Below are 16,417 nucleotides of genomic sequence, written 5' to 3' on the forward strand. Positions count from 1 at the left end.
CGCTTTTTACCTATTTTTATGGCAATTTTATGCATTTTATGCTCATTTTTAGCAACTTATACATTTGATTCAAAGTAAATAGATTCTCCGCATAAGAAAAATGTGTTCATGAGTAACCCAAGCAACTTTAAGTTGGCAAAAGAGTGCACATGAGGGGCACAAGTACCTCTCCAATAAGAATAAGTTGAAAACTTTTGGAAAATGGGTGAATTTTTGTGTCAAGGTTCGGGACGAAACTTCTTTAAAGAGGGGTAGATTGTAATCCCATGTAAATTTATAAATGTTATTTATATATTTTAACGTATAGTTAATATATTTAAATAGAATTTACGAATTTAAGTAATAAATATATAATTAACTATATTTATTTTTCTTAATTACATTCTAAATATTTTAACGATTTATGCAATCAAAAATAATTTTTAGAATTTGATTTTGAAAAGAATTTGAATTACGAAAACACGATTGAGTTTGGAAAATAATCCTAATCGGTTTTGGATTCAAACAAACTTAATTCTAATCCTAGCCCAAATTGGCAAAGCCCAATATAATAAACCCATTTCTCTCTTCTCTGCTCAACCCCACGTAAAAGAAAAGAAAAAAAACCCAACTCTCAAACCAAAAAAAAAAATTACGTACTTTTTTTTTGCCCTTCCTCTCTTCACGCGAAACTCTCAAATCCCAAACCCTCTCTTTGCACCGCCGCACCAGCCACTGCTGACCCAGCCGCGTCGCAACAACCACCGGAACCACCGCACGGTTGTCTCCTCCTCCTCTTCTTCTCTTTCGATTTCTTTTTTTCTTTCGTTCTTTTTCACTTGCTGTTTATTCCTCCCCTCACTCGTTTCTGTTGTTGCGGCAATCACCACCACCGGCCGACTCTGCTGTTGCGATGCCTTGCTGAACCGCCTCCGTCCGTCGCCCACACCAGTTGTCGCCGTGTTTCAGTCAGGACGGTGCTCTTCTTTTCTTCCCTTTGTTTCCTTCTATTCTCTTTCGATCTCCTCCTTGCTTGCTGCACAAGTCCGTCGCTACCACCACCAGCCGTGACGACCACCAGTGTTGCGCAACCAGTGACCACCGCGACCCACGCCGCCGCTTCTCCCCTCCGGCCGACGTCTCTCTCTCCTTATTTGGTTATTTTTTAAACCCTAAGTAAATTAAATGTTTTAATTATATGTTATTAAGTTAATTTATGTTTGGATTGAATCAAATTTATGATTTTTATGATTTATTTATGAATTTCAGATTTTAATGTTGAATAATTGAATTATTAATTTTGAGATTTCATAAATTGTTTAAAACGAGAATTTGAATTATTTAAAGAATGAATTTTAAGGTTTTAATATTTTAAATTCATGGTAGGATGATTATAAGTTATTAAATTATTATTTTTATGATTTTAAGTATGTTGGATATATTTTGGAGTAGTTTGGAATTAATGTATATTGCTAGAAATTGTGAATGGGGATGTTTATTGGAGTTTACGATAATTGGTAAGCATTAGTGTAGTAATCACTATGTTAGGAGGTTTAGTAGTTAAGTTTTGATATTGGGGAATGCTCTAATTATGTTTAGGAAATGTTTGAGGCACCCTAATGTTGCTGAAAATTCAATGTGAATTGATATGAGTCTGTATTGGTTGTTGTTAGGGGGAGAATTCTCTGTAGGCAACTTTTGAATTTTTGAAGTGGTCTCGCAATTTGTTCACACAAGGTACATACATACCTGTGTTTGTGGATGTGTGTTAATGTGGAAACCATTTTGAATTTATTTATGAACTTATTTATGTTGGAATTTCATATTCATTGTCGTTGGATGAATGCGTTGAGCATAGAATTTTATTATGAGAATTATAACATGTTAGCATGGATGATTGATGCAAGCATATCGGTTGGGAACTTTATATTATTTTATATATTGGTTTAGATCGATTGATCGTTGTTCCCTTTTAGCATTTCACTGCTTTATGAGGGCCGAGGACCTTGTTTAGTAAGTTGATACTTTACACCTATATAAAGGTGGTTAACCAATGTTAAAGGAAAGGTTTGATTAATTGGAATGAGTCTTGATTGATAACTTTGTGATCGCTTTCTTAATTCCAAGATAAAAACAATTGTGAATACTTGTTGATTATGTGAATTATGTGATTGACGATTCATAACAAAGTATTAATTGGTAATTCATGTAAAGTAAAACTGAATTGCAATAGCTTTAGACTGTGCACGTCTGAAGTGACGGACAAACATGAGTTGGGGTTCATAGTGGTAGCCTATGGCCTTACCTGGGACCGGATTGATCACCATGTTCTATTTTTATTCAAAAGTTCCTTGATATCGCAGGTCACTGAGGTTCCGGAGTCGAGCCCGTACCTCATCTTCCTTAGTGAAGACTTCTGGTTGGACAACTCGGTCCATTGACTATTTCAATTAAAATAATATTAATGTTATAAAAATCTAGTCCAGTCTAGTGTCTAGTCTAGTCAAGTCTTGTCTTCAAGTTAATATGTTTTGGGTTGTCCTTACTTATTTTTTATTAGTATCATGTTAGGATTGTTCGTTTATTAGAATCATGTTAGGATTATTATTGATTTAGTATGTAGTACTCAGCTTTGCTGATTACGTGCTTCGTTTGTGTGTGTTGATCATGGCTATGCCTTATTGATCCTGTGATGACCCATTTTGGTGAGCAGTCTCTAAGGATCAATAAGCATTGTCCATCTGCAGGTTTGAAGATGATGCATCATTGGGATCGGGATTACAGAGCTTTTATTTAGTTTTGATTTGCTAAGTTGACTTAGGTTTGTTTAATTGGACTTTAAACTTGTTGAACTAGCTACATTGATTTTATTTTCGTTGATTAGTTTTGGGATTAACTATGTAGTTGATTATTTATAAACCTAAAGTTATTTTTAAGTTTTCCGCTACAAAATTCTGAATAAGCAGTTACGTTTTCACACGGGCGATAATACTTTGATAATTCTCTATAGTTATATTTTTAAAAAGGGTTACTCTAGAAAAGGGAGAATTGTCGGGGTGTTACATCTATTCGCCTTGAAGCACTTGTAAAGTCTTATAAGAGATGTCTATTCTTTAAAGCCACTTCTAAAGTCCTTAAAGAATAAGTGTTCGGATTTTTTTGAAGAACTTCGAAAAGCCTCCGGAATGTCCGTTTATGTTTGTTGTTCGCCTCGAAGACTTTCGAGGTCTATTTTCTCCCACTTGTCATTTTGGAAATGAATCTCCAAAAGGACATTATTTCGAGCAAACAAACATTATGTTCTCAAAAATTTGTGGTAGAAACAATACCCTTGTGTCTCATTTGAATAAATCACAATGAAACATATATTTATACTTGACCCTTAGTTTGTTGAATAACAAACACTAAGCTCCCACTGAGTTATTGAAAAGATATTCTTAAATTACTTTTCAAAATCTTTGACGAATTTGGTTTGGTTTGGAGGTAGTTGAGCATTTTGTTTATAGAAATTATAGGAAAAAATCTTTATGATTAATCATTGATCGAATCAAGTACTAATTGACTTCGATCATTCCAACGTAGATATGCCATATCTTATGGAGCTAGATCGTGAAATTTTTGTTAGGTTATGATACATATGAACAACATAAATCATGCGGAAAAACCTATATGCCAGGATTCAAATTAATTGGACATAACAATTAGCATAATTTAGATGCATACACTTTGTAGCGTGCCCTCCCTTGCTGCGCCCGAACCGAACAAGAACAAGTCTTTAGGACTCCAAGTGTCGTCCCTCCGTAGATAGTCCACATCACGTCCGGATCCGCCTTAAGATTGACTAACTAGAATCTCCCTCAAGGTACTAGAACATTCGGCTATTATGGGGCAATTATTTGACTGAATTTTTGCTCTCAAAAACTCACTTTGAATACTTGAAACTTGTGTATTAATTGTGAACTAGGATCACATATTTATAGGGGTATGGAAAAAAAATTGGAATCCTATTAGAATTCTAATTAGTTAATTAGGATTTAATTAAAACTCTATTTAACTAATTTATCCTATTAGGATTAGGAAATCAATCATTAATCGAATCCTACTTGACTTAGGATTTGTGTGGAAGCACAAACACACACACACGAGCATGGCCCGCATGCGCGCAGGCCATGCCCGCGCACAGCCCTTGCAGACGCTCAGCCCACGCAAGCCTTGCGGCCCACGCGAGCCTCGCAGCCCACGCGAGCAGCTATGCTCGCAGCCCATTGCGCGCGCAGCCATACTGGCAGCCTTGGCCTGCTGGGCCTGGCCTTGCGCTGGGCCTGGCGTGGCCATGGTTGTCTTCTGTGGTGCGCTAGCTTGCTGGACGCGGGCCTGGGTTCGTGCTGGGCCTTCGTCTAGCAAGTCTCGTCCGATGCTAATTCGTACGACGCGCTTCCGATTAATTTCCCGATTCTGGAATTCATTTCCGATACAAACAATATTTAACATTTCCGATTCCGGAATTAATTTCCGTTTTGAACAAATATTTAATATTTCCGTTTCCGGAATTATTTTCCGATTCCAATAATATTTCCGATTCCGACAATATTTCCGTTTCCGGCAATATTTCAGATACCGGCAATATTTCCATTTCCGATAATATTTTCCGATACGTACTATGTTTCCGTTTCCGGAAACATCTACGACTTGGACAATATTTATATTTCCGATACGATCCATATTTCCGTTGCCGGTAATATCATCGTTTTCGGTGTATTCATTATTTGCCTTTGACGATCTTAGCTCCCACGGAAACCAAGATCCGTCGATTCCGAATATCCATAGATGGAGTATTTAATGCCATTAAATACTTGATCCATTTACGTATTATTTGTGTGACCCTACGGGTTCAGTCAAGAGTAAGCTGTGGATTAATATCATTAATTCCACTTGAACTGAAGCGGCCTCTAGCTAGTAATACAGTTCACTTGATCTCACTGAGTTTATTAACTTGTTAATTAATACTGAACTGCATTTATTAGACTTACCATTAAATGCATACTTGGACCAAGGGCATTATTTCCTTCAGTCTCCCACTTGTCCTTAGGGACAAGTGTGCATTTCCTAATTCCTTTGTCTCTCGATGCTTGCTCTTGAACATAAGGTAAGAGTTGTCATCCTTATTATGTCCAGAGGTGTTTCTCGGTTTCAGAGTTCAACTGATCAAATAAACAGATAATCATAGCCTATGATTCATCTGAGCACGGCCATGCATTTTACAGTTTCTAGCTCTCCGAGTGGCCTTGTACAACTTTTCAGCATCTCATCCCGATTTATGGGAGGACAATCCCAATCTTCTGATCTTGAGATTAGACTTCGTTTAATAGGTGATTACCCGAGCGTTGCCTTTATAGCCTCCTTTTACGGTGCGACAGTTGACAATGTCAAAGTAACCAGTTCTCAAACAAGTAATTTTAAATCACTCAGGTATTGAGGATTAGTGTATAATAATTTTAATGAAATTTACTTATGACCGATTTTCATCTCTTACAGTAAAGTTTCATAGGTCTGTCCGATACTAGTCTTCCCAAAGTAAGTATCTATGGAAATGATTACGACATTGCCATGTCCACATAGTTCAAGAAACAAAACTACTAGTCATCTTGCATTCTAGTCGTCTAACGTTTTCTATGCGTCCATCTGTATAGAAAACTCCGACCAGGGACCATTTTCAATCTTTGACATTCAAGTTCACTTGATAGACATTTCTTAGTCACAAGACTAGTCCTGACAGTCTACCTTGAATATATCGTCAAATTGAAGGGACTCATCATTTAATAAACCACAATTTAAATGGAAAAATGAATTCAATTCATTTATGTGAATGGTCAACCAATAATGTTTTACAAAGTATTAAACTCTAAAACTTTAAAACATTAAACTAGGACATCAAAGCCAATCTTCAATATGCTTGATTCCCATTGCCGCAGTGTGCGAGTTGTGCTTCGCTTGTGGCAGAGGTTTAGTCAATGGATCCGAGATGTTATCATCAGTTCCAATCTTGCTTATCTCGACTTCCTTTCTTTCAACGAACTCTCGTAGAAGGTGAAATCTACGAAGTACATGCTTGACTCTTTGGTGGTGTCTAGGCTCCTTTGTCTGTGCAATAGCTCCGTTGTTATCACAATATAGAGCTATTGGTCCTTTAATGGAGGGGACTACACCTAGTTCATCTATGAACTTCCTTAGCCATATAGCTTCCTTTGCTGCTTCATGTGCAGCAAGGTACTCCGCTTCAGTTGTAGAGTCCGCAATGGTGCTTTGCTTAGCACTTTTCCAGCTCACTGCACCTCCGTTGAGGCAGAAGACAAACCCAGACTGTGATCTGAAATCATCCTTGTCCGTATAGCCTTTAACAATTAATTCACCATCTCCACCATAGACCAGGAAATCATCTTTGTGCCTTTTCAGGTACTTCATAATATTCTTGGCAGCAGTACAATGTGCCTCTCCTGGGTCTGTCTGGTATCTGCTCGTAGCACTGAGTGCATACGCAACATCCGGGCGTGTACATATCATAGCATACATTATTGAACCAATCAATGATGCATATGGAATCCCATTCATTCGTCTACGCTCATCAAGTGTTTTTGGGCACTGAGTCTTGCTTAGAGTCATTCCATGAGACATGGGTAGGTAGCCTCGCCTTGAGTCTGCCATATTGAACCTTTCAAGCACCTTATTGATATAAGTGCTCTGACTGACTCCAATCATCCTTTTAGATCTATCTCTGTAAATCTTGATGCCCAGTATGTACTGTGCTTCTCCTAGATCCTTCATCGAAAAACATTTCCCAAGCCAAATCTTGACAGAGTTCACATAGGAATGTCATTTCCGATAAGTAATATGTCGTCGACATATAATACTAGAAAAGCAATTTTGCTCCCACTGACCTTCTTGTATACACAAGATTCATCCGCGTTCTCGATGAAACCAAAGTCACTGACTGCTTCATAAAAACGTATATTCCAGCTCCTTGATGCCTGCTTCAATTCGTAGATTGATTTCTTAAGCTTGCATACCTTTTTAGCATTATTTGGATCCTCAAAACCCTCAGGATGTGTCATAAACAAAGTTTCTGTTAAAACGCCGTTTAAGAAAGCAGTTTTGACATCCATCTGCCATATTTCGTAATCATAATATGCAGCGATTGCTAACATTATCCGAATAGACTTTAGAATTGCAACTGGTGAAAAGGTTTGATCGTAATCCACACCATGGACTTGCCTGTAACCTTTTGCAACCAATCTAGCTTTGGAAACTTCAAGTTTCCCATCCTTGTCCTTTTTCAGTTTGAAAACCCATTCGCTTCCTATGGCTTGGTAGCCATTGGGCAAATCGACCAAATCCCATACTTGGTTTTCAGACATGGAGTCGAATTCAGATTGCATGGCTTCTTGCCATTGCTTGGAGCTAGGGCTCGTCATAGCTGATTTGTAAGTTGCAGGTTCATCACTTACAAGTAATAGAACTTCATGGCTCTCGTTCGTCAAAATACCTAAGTACCTTTCCGGTTGAGACCTGTATCTCTGCGATCTACGCGGGGTTACATTGGTAGATGGTCCTTGAACCTCACCAGTTTCTTCTAAAGAACTTTGAGTTTCAACCTGAATGTCATCTTGAGCATTCTCTAGAGTTTGTTGTTCGACTCGAATTTCTTCGTGAATGTCATCTTGAGCATTCTCTAGAGTTTGTTGTTCGACTCGAATTTCTTCGAGGTCTACTTTTCTCCCACTTGTCATTTTGGAAATGTGATCTTTTTCCAAAAAGATACCATCTCGAGCAACAAACACCTTGTTCTCAGATGTATTGTAGAAGTAATACCCCTTTGTTTCCTTTGGATAGCCCACAAGGATATATTTGTCAGATTTTGGATGAAGTTTGTTTGAAATTAATCGTTTGACGTATACTTCACATCCCCAAATCTTAAGAAAAGACACATTTGGAGGCTTTCCAAACCATAACTCATATGGAGTATTTTCAACAGCTTTAGACGGAGCTCTATTTATAGTGAGTGCAGCTGTATTTAGTGCATGTCCCCAAAATTCTATTGGAAGTTCGGCCTGACCCATCATTGATCTAACCATGTCTAGCAAGGTTCTATTTCTCCGTTCCGATACACCGTTCCATTATGGTGTTCCAGGAGGAGTCAATTCTGATAGAATTCCACATTCTTTCAGATGGTCATCAAATTCATAGCTCAGATATTCACCGCCTCTATCAGACCGCAGTGCCTTAATCTTCTTGCCTAATTGATTCTCTACTTCACTCTGAAATTCCTTGAATTTGTCAAAGGATTCAGACTTATGCTTCATTAGGTAGACATAACCATATCTACAAAAGTCATCAGTGAAAGTGATAAAGTAGCTGAAACAACCTCTAGCATTTGTACTCATTGGTCCACATACATCTGTATGGATTAAACCCAATAGTTCAGTTGCTCTTTCTCCAACTTTAGTGAAAGGTTGCTTTGTCATTTTGCCAAGTAAACATGATTCGCACTTTCCATAATCCTCTAAGTCAAATGGTTCTAGAATTCCTTCCTTTTGAAGTATTTCTAGGCGCTTTATGTTTACATGGCCTAATCGACAATGCCACAGATAGGTATTTATGTTATAAACTTGTTTGTCGTGATCCAGTAAATAAAGTCCATTGACTAATCTAGCAGATCCATAAAACATCACTTTAAAATAAAATGAACAACTATTGTCTTTTATTAAAAAGCTAAATCCCTTAGCATCTAAGCAAGAAACAGAAATGATGTTTTTAGTTAAACATGGAACATGGAAACATTCTTCCAGTTCCAAAACTAGCCCAGAGGGCAACGACAAATAATAAGTTCCTACAGCTAATGCAGCAATCCGTGCTGCATTTCCCACTCGTAGGTCGACTTCACCCTTGCTTAACCTTCTACTTCTTCTTAGTCCATGTGGATTGGAACATAAGTGTGAGCCACAACCTGTATCTAATACCCAAGAAGTTGAATTAGCAAGTATACAGTCTATAAAGAAAATACCTGAAGATGGAACGACTGTTCCGTTCTTCTGATCTTCCTTAAGCTTCAAGCAATCTCCCTTCCAATGCCCCTTCTTCTTATAGTAGAAGCACTCGGACTCAGAAGTGGGTTGCCTGATCTTCCTCTTTTCAGACTTGGCGCCAGTTTTCTTAGTCAGGCTGGCCTTCTTGCCACCTTTCTTAGCATTCCTCTTCTTTCCAGATTTCTTGAAGTTGCCCCCACGCACAGTAAGCACATCTTGCTTATCACTTTTGAGCGTCTTTTCAGCGGTCTTCAGCATATCGTGAAGCTCAGTGAGCGTTTTGTCCAGACTCTTCATACCCGCTATGAAGAGAATGGAGGATGGTGTCTACAGCCATTTCCTGAGAGAATTGCTGATCCAGCCGACTCATATTATCAATGAGTCCAATCATTTTGAGAACATGTGGACTTACGGGCTCGCCTTTCTTAAGCTTGGTCTGAAGAATTTGCCTATGTGTAGACACCTAATTTGTGTCTCCCCTTTGGGATGATGACGATACCATTATCCTTGTTAGGCGATTGGAGTAACTCCAGGCGGAAATCCTAATTGCTAAGAACACCTCCAAAATCCAAGGTCCAAAATGCAATCCCCGAGACCATTCCCCTCCCGGAACTCGGTACAAAATACAACATCCAAAATCCAATTTCAAAATCCAAGTTCAATCTCAATTAGTAGACCATCCCATTGGTCTTACTAGGCCTTTTCCACTCAAAATCATATAAGGCAAGTCAAATTCGGGCGCCGACCCACAAATCCGAGCATGCCGGGCCCCGTCCCGTAAAACCGGAATTCAAAAACCCGAGAAAGGCTTGTTTTTAGACGCAAATTCAAGTCTTAACCTCCAAGAAAACACTACACGGAAAACATCGTACTATTCGTACGAAGGTACACCCATACAAGACAAATCAAGGACGGCATCTTTCCGTCCTTTTTGGCGGCATTCAGGCCACGTCAGCAGCGCACAGCGCTGGCCTAGCGCCAGGCGCTGGGGTGTGCTGGCGTTTTGCACCATTCCCTCCTATAAATACCCCTCATTTCCATCGAAAAAAGTGTTAGGTTATGATACATATGATATTACATAAATCATGCGGAAACAACCATTAACCCAGGAATACATATTATTTACACATAATCATATAGCATAATTTAGATGCATACTCTTTGTTGCGTGCCCTCCCTAGCTGCGCCCGTACCGAACAAGAACAAGTCTTTAGGACTCCAAGTGTCGTCCCTCCGTAGATAGTCCACAGCACGTCCGGATCCGCCTTAAGATTGACCAACTAGAATCGCCCTTAAGGTACTAGAATTTTCGGCACTTTTGAGCAAGATGTGTGACTGAATTTTTCTCTCAAAAACTCACTTTGAATACTTTGAAACTCGTTATAAATTGTGAACCCAGGCCACATATTTATAGGGGTATGGAAAGAGAATTGGAATCCTATTAGGATACGAATTAATTAAACTTAGAATCCTACAAGAACTCTAATTAATTAATTTATCAAATAGAATTAGGAATTTAATCATTAACCGAACTCTGCACGTTTTAGGAATCGTGCATGAACACAAACTCACACACACACACACGGCAGCCACGATGGGCCGCCCATGCGCGTGCGTGCGAGCAGCAGCCCACGCAGCGAGGCCTACGCGAGCTACAAGCCCACGCAAGCACCTGCGCGCGCTGCGCGCGCTGTGCGCGCTGCCACGGCCTGCTGGGCCTGGCCTTGCGCTGGGCCTGGCGTGGCCTTGGCTGTTCGTGTGGCGCGCTTGGCTTGCTGGGCGATGGCCTGGCTTCGAGCTGGGCCCTCGTCCGGCAGGCCTCGTCCGATGCTTATTCGTACGATACGCTTCCGATTAAATTTCCGATTCCGGAATTCATTTCCGATACGAACAATATTTAACATTTCCGATTCCGGAATTAATTTCCGTTTCGAACAAATATTTAATATTTCCGTTTCCGGAATTATTTTCCGATTCCGATAATATTTCCGATTCTGACAATATTTCCGTTTCCGGCAATATTTCCGATTCTGGTAATATTTCCATTTCCGATAATATTTTCCGATACGTACCATGTTTCCGTTTCCGGAAACATCTACGACTTGGATAATATTTATATTTCCGATACGATCCATATTTCCGTTTCCGGCAATATCATCGTTTCCGGAGTATTCATTTCTTGCTTGTGACGATCTCAGCTCCCACTGAAACCAAGATCCGTCGATTCTGAATATTCATAGATGGAGTATTTAATGCCATTAAATACTTGATCCGTTTACGTACTATTTGTGTGACCCTACGGGTTCAGTCAAGAGTAAGCTGTGGATTAATATCATTAATTCCACTTGAACTGAAGCGGCCTCTAGCTAGGCATTCAGCTCACTTGATTTTACTGAATTATTAACTTGTTAATTAATACTGAACCGCATTTATTAGACTTAACATAGAATGCATACTTGGACCAAGGGCATTATTTCCTTCAGTCTCCCACTTGTCCTTAGGGACAAGTGTGCATTTCCTAATTCCTTTGTCGCTCGATGCTTGCTCTTGAACATAAGGTAAGAGTTGTCATCCTTATTATGTCCAGAGGTGTTCCTCGGTTTCAGAGTTCAACTGATCAAATAAACAGATAATCATAGCCTATGATTCATCCGAGCACGGCCATGCATTTCACAGTTTCTAGCTCTCCGAGTGGCCTTGTACAACTTTTAAGCATCTCATCCCGATTTATGGGAGGACAATCCCAATCTTGCGATCTTGAGATTAGACTTCGTTTGATAGGTGATTACCTGAGCGTTGCCTTTATAGCCTCCTTTTACGGTGCGACGGTTGGTCAACGTCAAAGCAACCAGTTCTCAAACAAGTAATCTCAAATCACTCAGGTATTGAGGATTTAGTGTCTAATAATTTAATGAAATTTACTTATGACAGATTTTCATCTCTTACAGTAAAGTTTCATAGGTCTTGTCCGATACTAGTCTTCCCAAAGTAAGTATCTATGCAAATGATTATGACATTGCCATGTCCACATAGTTCAAGAAACAGAACTACTGGTCATCTTGCATTCTAATCGTCTAACGTTTTCTATGCGTCCAATTTTATAGAAAACTCCGACTAGGGACCATTTTCAACCTTTGACATTCAAGTTCACTTGATAGACATTTCTTAGTCACAGGACTGGTCCTGACAGTCTATCTTGAATATATCGTCAAATTTGAAGGGACTCATCATTTAATACTAAACCAAGATTAAATGGAATATGAAAATACATTTCATATATGATAAATGTTCAACCCCAATGTTTTATAACCATGGGCCTCAAACCCATCTTCTAAAACAGTTCATGGAATTCAAAGCTATGCTTGATTTCCAGTGCTACAATGTGAGTGTTGCTTCTCACTTGTTGCATAGGTTTAGTTATCATGCTTTGCCAATCTTAATATCCTTTTCATCGAATGTTCTTCGAGATATGATGATAAGATCTTTTCGAGTTTGTTTATTATGTGATCTAGTCTTTCTTACTTCGATGGTGGTTTTATCATTTTGCAATGAAGAACCATCAAGTTAGCAGACGTTTTTCTTGCTTCAAGAGTGGTTCTACGCATTTTTCAATGAAGAACCATCAAGCCAGCAGATAGGTGATCTACCCAAGTTCAGTGAAGAACTTTAAACAACCCTGTTTTATTGCTTCTTAGGCAATAATTACTTTTACTTCAACTGTATAGGTTGCTAGTGATGCTTTGTTTGGATTTACCTATCCAAGAAGTTTATAGATATGTGGAAGACTCTCCAACTATATCTTAGAACATAGAAATTATTATTTTAATTTCCCACGCAACAACTCATGGTCTCCAACCCATGTTGCCATTTTCAAAACACGATGCTGTATAGCTCGTCCTTATCAATGGTTAACTCCAAAGGGTCTTGCTTGATCCTTTGCCAGTGTTTATGCGTGTAGCATCAATATTTAGCATATCTTTATTTCCTTGAATCAAGAACTATTCCTATGTACCTTTTCAAGTACCATAAGTATTCTTGATCTCAATCTAGTTGATCTTTTATTAGATCAATAGAGATTGGTATATGTTCGTCATGGCTAAAGTCATACGATACGTTTTTGGCGATCCTCATATTATATCATACATGATAAATTCTTTTGCAGAATAATTCCCAATTGAATTCTATTCATGTAACTTTAGCTTATCTAGTTTCAGTAGATACTAAATTCAGCTAAATTCTTTGACATATAATATAGGTTAGGAATCTTATTTAGATCCTTTGATGTTTAACTTAGTAAATGCTTATACATAGTTCAAACATCCTTTACTTAGATTTATTCACATGGGTCGAATATCTCCAATGGAGTCTTTCGTGTTTGATTTAGTAAATGCCATTACTTAATCTAAAACATTAATATAAGATCTTTGTAAATAGATCTTAATACCCAGTATGCACTAAGTTTCGCCTTGGTCCAACATTGATGAATAATTTCAAATCTAAGTCATTAGCATTTGAATGTTGTTTCACAATAGAGAGATATGTGTGTAATACACATAGGACCAATTAAGTTTTAAGTACTCCCACTAAACTTCTTATATATCTATAAGAATCATGTATATTTTATGAAACTAAAATGCTTATTAGCTTCACTTAAAATACAGTTCCAATTCCCAATTGCTTGCTTAAATCTGTACTTAGATTTTATAAGCTAGCTTTCCTTTTCAAGCATTTATTTGGATCCACAAATTCTATGACATACCATGTACATATTATATTCCAACATTTGATTGAGGAATACGTTTTGTCATCCAATTGCCATATGTACCAATATGCAATCATTGCTTGAATTATAGACTTAAGCATTACGATGAGGTTTCAACATAATCCATGCCATGAATTTGCTTGTAACCTTTAGCAACTAATCTAGCTTTGTGTGTGAACACAATTCCATGTTTGATGGTTTTTATCCTTAAAACAAACTTGCAACCAATAGGTGTGAAACTATTCTTGCAAATCAACAAAATTTCAATTTTGTCATCAAAACATTGAGTATGTTTTATGGCCTCTAACCATTTAAAACATTTGAGTCTATTTATGGCCTCTAACCATTTTAGGGAATCTGGGTTTCGTCATAGCTTTCTTACAAGTCACAAACTCATTAATCTACATGATAATAGTTTGACTGCAAGTTGTAGGTTTCTTCACTATCTAATGGAAGAATCGCATAGCTTCAATGACCTGAACTCCATGTTTCTTCACTATCTAATAGAAGAATCTCATAGTTCCAGTGACTTGAACTCTATGCCTACTAGGGTATAGAACATCAAACAATAGAATATCAATAGCTACTTGAAAGTCCTTTGAATATTCTGTTCTTCTTGAAGCACTTGTAAAGTCTTCTAAGAGATGTCTATTCTTTAAAGCCACTTGTAAAGTCTTCTAAGAGATGTCTATTCTTTAAAGCCACTCGTTTTCCTATTTCTTGTACCCTTTCTTATAGTCTTAAGAATTGAATTCTTTAGTGTTGACTTTTATACTTTGTTAGACATGTCCAATGTCACCAACAAGGTTCTTTACCATTTTAATTTATGTTGAATATTTTGTTTCAACTAGATGATCTTACCAGAAGCTTCTAAAGTTCTCTAAGCATCGATCTATTCGAATGTCTAGGGACTAGACTCATTCGAGAATTAAATGGACAAAGATATTAGGTTGTTAACCATTGGTAAAGCTGAGCGTATTAGACTCAATGCTTTATGATCTCAAAACTACAGTGTATTTTGAATTCACAAGCACCAATTGGTTTGCCATTCGATTTTGATACTCGAAAACAACCATAAAAGTCTCTATAAAAAACGTACATCTTAAATTGCTCACTTTCTCTCATTTCCGTGAATCGTTCTTGGATTCACTACCAATCGAGGAAATTTACTGTTACCTTTCTAAAAGGATTTACTGCAGTGCAAGATATTTAATTATAAACAATAATTAAAACATACATTGAAGCATGCAAAGTCTAAACATTTATCATGAATAATAACTTAAAAATGAAAGCAATCATGCAATTTCAACAAGTTATTAGCATTTTATTCGAATTTATTGTTCCGGCAGGTGTGAATAAAATGATTCCAAGATCCTAAAATCATTGAAGAATTAAGCACAGTTTGTCGACTTAATTCTAAAACATCTTAGGTAAGCAAAAATCTTTTGCTAATAGTCTAGAAACTATTCTTGGTTGATAGGTACGTCTAAGAACTTATTAGGTAAACCTATCGATTTTGCCACGACATAAAAGGACTCCTTACTTATATCGTTGAGTTTCACCAAAACTAACATGTACTCACAATTATTTGTGTACCTTGCCCCTTTAGGACCAATAAGTAACACCTCGCTGAGCGAAAACTATTACTAGATTGATGTAAAGGATATCCAAGCAAGTGTATATTTTGGCATGGCACCTTTTAACTCAATTTTTTAAGTTTGGAACTTAAGGCTCTTACTATGTTGGTTAGATTTTAAGTGAACTAAAATCCTTAATCATGCAACATAATCAAGCTTTTGATCTCATGCATTTTAAGACATATTTAAAAGCAATAAATAACTTAAAACATGCACAAGATAAATGTGATCTAGTATGGCCCGACTTCATCTTGAAGCTTTGACTTCAAAGTCCGTCTTGAAAATCTCCGTGGGAGGCACCATTTTCTTCAAATAGGATAAGCTATAATTAAAACTAATACAACTATTTGATGGTACGCAGACCATATTTGAATTGAAAAACGACTTTGGTACTTTAGACCAATTACATTCAAATTAATGGTACGCAGACCATATTTTCTATCCTATTTGGGCCATACTAGTCACTTCATAACCTGCAAAACAGTACATATACAATATATACCATTCACCCATTCATTATCATGAATGGCCCACATAGCTGGTTAGTTAAACACATTATGCATCACGTAAACATTTGCAGCAATTAATCAAGGGCACCAATAATCTACCAATTATTCAGTCCTTATTAATTCTAATCAAGTTGTTTTAACCTTAAGGATTTGTAGACCTAATCAAGAGTTTATGACTAAAAGGGCTCCCACTAAAACCAATAAATTCATATGCTTTACTAATTTTAAACATAAAAATGTATTTCAAGTCTAACCGGAAACATACAAATTTAATTAAAATTTAAAGCTCATATAAATTTATAATTGAATCCAAAAAGTTTAATTTAATTTCAGTCGTATTTAAATTAATTCATGATTTTAATTTTAGTAAAATAATTAGAATAAATAAATTTATTATAATTACAATATTCAAAATTAAAATCCAAGAAAATAATTTAAATTATTAATTTC

This window comes from Spinacia oleracea, chromosome 3 (assembly GCF_020520425.1).
Source record: "Spinacia oleracea cultivar Varoflay chromosome 3, BTI_SOV_V1, whole genome shotgun sequence".
In the NCBI taxonomy this organism is placed as follows: Eukaryota; Viridiplantae; Streptophyta; class Magnoliopsida; order Caryophyllales; family Amaranthaceae; genus Spinacia; species Spinacia oleracea.